Below are 5,040 nucleotides of genomic sequence, written 5' to 3' on the forward strand. Positions count from 1 at the left end.
TGTAAACAATGTGTTCCATATGCTAAGTAAACATATGCAACAAATGTGTAACAAATCAATGTGCTAGCATGCTTGACATACATAGCAAAACACAATTGAAAGCATGTACTATAAGTGTACTAGGTGAAACTAGCATGTTTATGTCATAAAAGCATGAAATGCACGAAAGTAACACGTATGTACATGTGTATCACCCCAAAGTATTTGAAAACGGTAAAAGAGGAGAACTATGTACTCACTTGGCATTGCTAATTAGTCTTGAGAATAAGACCAATTTAAGCTCCAAGGGTCACGGAATCAACCGGCACCTAGTATAGGTAACTATGTTAATAAATCGGCTCCTAAATCGGGAGATAGGATAGAATGAGGTTCTATAAATCAAAATGAGTAATTGAACTCATATGGTATGATTTAATAGGCCCTACATTCTGATTGGAAAGTCTACCTATGTGCTTTTGACCCGTTTCAACACATTATGGTAATATAAGCTACTATAAGGCGTCGTTTACGTAAAACTATGTTCGGATGGTAATCTATATGCTATGTCAAGTCTTACATGCCTAATTATCCCTAAACATGTTACTAAATTAGATTACTTGTCAAAAATATGTTCACATAGTCAATATACGGATTTTAGCTTCAAAAGGGCATTTTGGTCATTTCTTATGGGCATACAAGTTAACTAGCAAATGACTAACCAATCCTATGTGATCATAAGGTATAACCTCAGTGGTTATTCCCTATGTAACTTATGATCACTAACTAAGCTTGGTCGGATCCTAAAGATCGACCAAACGGGTCGGGTTCGGAAGTGTAAGCGGTTGTTTAGACCGCTTAACTTACGACCCTAAATAAGCACAAACTAATAGTGTCGAGTTAGACATGTCAAAACATGTCTAACCTACTGATTTCGTATCAAAACAAAGTGTTTTGATACCCTAAAGTAGTTCCGTTGCAAAATGCGTGCTAAAACGCATTTTGACCGAAACTTTGACTCGACACTACATCTAGTTAACATGGTAATCAGCGGCTATAATCACGAAGGATTATAACTATCGTGATTACAATCACGTTTCAAAGTTCAATTGAACTTTGACTTAACCAATTGATGGTCAAAACCGAAAGTCAAACTGTTGGCCAAACTGTTTGACTTTCTGCACTACATAAGGAAAAAGCAATAAAAAGAATGAAAGAAGCTCACTTAGGGTCCTTGCTATCTTTTCTACAAAGAAGACAAAGTCCCAATCAGCTTGAGAATGCTCCCAAAGCAGATGTGAAGGAGAGAAAAGAAGGAATGAGCAAGGAATGAAGTGAACTTTGATGGCTATTTATACTTGTTGGTGATGAACAAGATCAATCCATGTGTTTGTGTGGCCAACAAGGAATGATCTCAACCCTACAAATGTTAAGAACTGATTGGGAACCTTGGAGAACATATAAACTTGCCCATCACACAAAGAAATTACAAGAACAGCCCCTGAATTATGAAACAGCAGCCAAAAACAAACTTTCTGGTTACTGGGCTGTTCAGGCGCCCCGCGTAAGAGTTGGGGGTGGGCTTACGTGCCCCGCCTGAGCTCCCCAGTTCAGCACAAGTTTCATAATTGACAGCTTTGGTCCCTGTATGCATTCAAGTCCATTTTAGGCCTTTTTGACCCCCGTTAAGCCCTTTTCAAGGCTCTACAAGGTCAATAAAGTTTAGAGGACTCAAAATATGCTCAGAGAAGTCTCGGATGTCGGCTCGTTTGGTCATACGGTCGTGTTGTTCGTTAAATTACGACGAAACTCAAACGGACGTGAAAACGAACCAAATTAAGCGACGAATGGAATTTTTGCATGCCGATCACTAAAATAAAACTATTTTAGTGTGTACAAAAATTTTGGATGTCCAGATGTGGCCAGAACGTAAGATATGCGCGAAAATGCAAACTTACGTCGTTTTTGACACTTTTAGTCCCTATAAGATCATGTAAGCATGTTTTCACACACCGAACCTATCAAAGCTTATTTCTAAGCCATGCTTAGGTTATATATGGTATGTTTAACTTATGATCAAGTTCAGGACTGTACATTGCCTTATGAAATGGCAGACTTTTGCAAGTTGACGCAATTAGTCCCTGAGAGCGAATAAACATGTTTTTGCCATACCAAAGCCTTCAAAACTTATTTCTAAGTTATTTAAAGGTTATTTAAGGTATGTTAAGTTTATGATGATGTTCTGGAGTGTTTGTCGCATTAAATTGATTACGTTTACGCATCAGTTCGCGTATAACTTTCCAGAAAACGATATAGAGTTCAAAATCGATCAAAAATCAACACGGGCACAAAACCAAACATAAATGACAAACATTGGGATCAAAACACACTGTTTTATTAATATTGTATTGTTCAGAGTTTGTAAAATGATACACAAACACAGATGTCACAAATTTCCAGGGGTGTTTCGTCAGCCTTGCATACGACGAAGAATAACCTTCGTCATGATATATTTCGTCGCTGGGGGATTCTTCGTCGACGAAGAATCTTCGTTGTTAAACATGTCCGCCAAACAGTAACTAGGTAAATGGATAGTGAATTGAACTATGTGTTTAGAGAATTCCATTGGCTGCATGCTAAAACCGATGAATGTTTATTTACCCAGTAACGTTTTGTGCATGTTAACAACATTAAGTGGAAACGAGGAAACTGTATTGTTTAATGTGAATTACCTAATGAGATTCACAAGTTCAACTATTGAATGCTATTGCATGATATGTACTTGGAATGTAGACTAGCACAAAAACTGAGTGGTTGCTACATATCATACGGTGTTTTTGTGATGTATACAAACTGTCAATGTTATTGAGTGATATGCACACGAGATGTGGATGGTTGTGTTGAATGCAAACTGTGTGATTACGTGAAGTAATTTATTACTAAACTGACTGTCTTTGGTAACCACGGTAGGGTATGGTTGATCACTGTGAAACAAAGTAAGTAAAACGTACCGAGAAAATCTAACGTGAGTTCACTTCCTTCAAAACAAGCATGCGTCCGATGGGGACAATCAAACTGACAAAACTTGTAAACGGATTTTCGTAAACCCATATCCTTGTAGGGGATATGAGGCGGTTTTCAAATACCCACATCCTTGTGGGGATGTGAGGTGGATTTCACAAACGCATATCCTTGCAGGGGATATGCAACGGTTTTCAGTAAGCGTTGATGTTGGATAATACACTCACTTTCTATCACTTAAGTCCCATCATAGTACCGGGTTAGTTGCTTATAGGGCAACGGGATTATTAGTTGATAGCGCTATTAAGTTTGGCACCCTCACGACGTACCTGGACAGGACGGGCATGAACTAATAACTTTAAACCATGACCAATGTTTGATAGAGCACTGGAGAAGGGCAAAAAGGGCTGTCTGCGGTATCGAGTTGTTATCAACATAACATAAATCAGTAATCGGTAACGAACGGTTTAACAAATCAGTGAACTCACTAGCGTTGTTTGATAGATGTTTTTCTGCATGCTTGCAGGCCTTTAGGTACATGTTGTTGGAACTTGCTGTCTGTGATGCTGGAGTGGTCATGGGTCAAGTTACAAGGAATCACGAGACAAGTTTAATGGCTTTTACACACTTGGGTTATGAAACTCTTAGTTAATGTAGTATGCTTATGCTGAAATGTAAACAATGTTTGTAACGAATATTTTAATAAATGAAAGTTTTATTTGAATTAATATTATGAGTTCAACGTGATTAGTGGTTGGATCCTGGTACGTCACATGCCTCGCGGGGTTTCCCGCATGTGGTATTTTGGGGGTGTGACATTCTATAATGTCTGGTGTCTTAGATCCTGATTTGTCACGTGCCTCGCGGTAGAACCCCACAGGTGGATTTTGAGGATGTGACGGAAAAGACTGTTGGTAAAAGCTCTGTTGTTGAAAATACAGGAAGCCTAGAGCATACAACTGTTTATGGAGAAGGCTATGCAGAAAGAATGGAAAAAGATCATCTTAAAAGTCCCATTGATTGTCCTCATGTTTGTGTAGAAGAAGTTGCTGCCAAGTTATCACCTCACATTCTTAAAGAATTATGTTCAGACAAATGCATCATTGCATTCCCAAACATCAAAGATGTGAATGGTACCTTTAGGGAAAAGATTCAAGTTATTGAGATTGTTCTTGAAAATAAAAAAAAAAGATATTTTAAAATTAGACTAACTAAAAAGGAACAGGAAATAAGTAGTTTAAAACATGAAGCATCAAATACCAAAGACCTGCTCCAAATTATGATAGAAAAATATCAAAGTTGCAAAAAAAGGAGCTTGAATCTACCCAAATCAATTGTGAAAAATGGGTAGAGTCATGTGGTAGATTTGAAATGCTTCTTAACCAATAAACCAAGAGCAATGTAAAATTTGGAACTGGATACAAAGAGTCTGAAAACAAAAATTCCCAAGAAAATGAAAACATTAACTCTCATGTGGTTTAAGTAATTCCAACCAACTCACCTGGCAAATAAGTAGAAATCATCATAATGGCAAAAAAGATCATTCTTGAAAAACTATCAGATCCATCACCAAGACATGAAAAAAGAAAAGTATGAATTTAAACCTATTTGGTCTGATGAATATGATGTTCTTGAAAACTTCAAACAAGTTGATTTCACAACCCTTATGACCTCAAACCTCTAAAGGTAAGAGCCATTCCTGTTACTGATGTCACACCCTGGCTTTGCGGAAGCGTGGTTAATTTGGTGTGACTTCTTAATACCATAGCTTAATCATAACAAAGCTATATGAATTAAAAATATGCAAGATCATCCATTAAAATAAAATATCAAAACATTGTCTTAACGGGATAACACCCTATCAACCACAAACTTGTCCCACAAACATTACAATCCTAAACATAACATAACATAACATGATTCGAGGACTGTGACTTGTCCAGGAAAGAGTCACATTCCCCAAACCCTGGATGACCTCGGTGACTAATGCAGCGGAAAACATGCCATACCGTGCCAGATCTTTATTTCCCTGAAATACATGTA

This window comes from Helianthus annuus, chromosome 1, assembly GCF_002127325.2.
Source record: "Helianthus annuus cultivar XRQ/B chromosome 1, HanXRQr2.0-SUNRISE, whole genome shotgun sequence".
Lineage (NCBI taxonomy): Eukaryota > Viridiplantae > Streptophyta > Magnoliopsida > Asterales > Asteraceae > Helianthus > Helianthus annuus.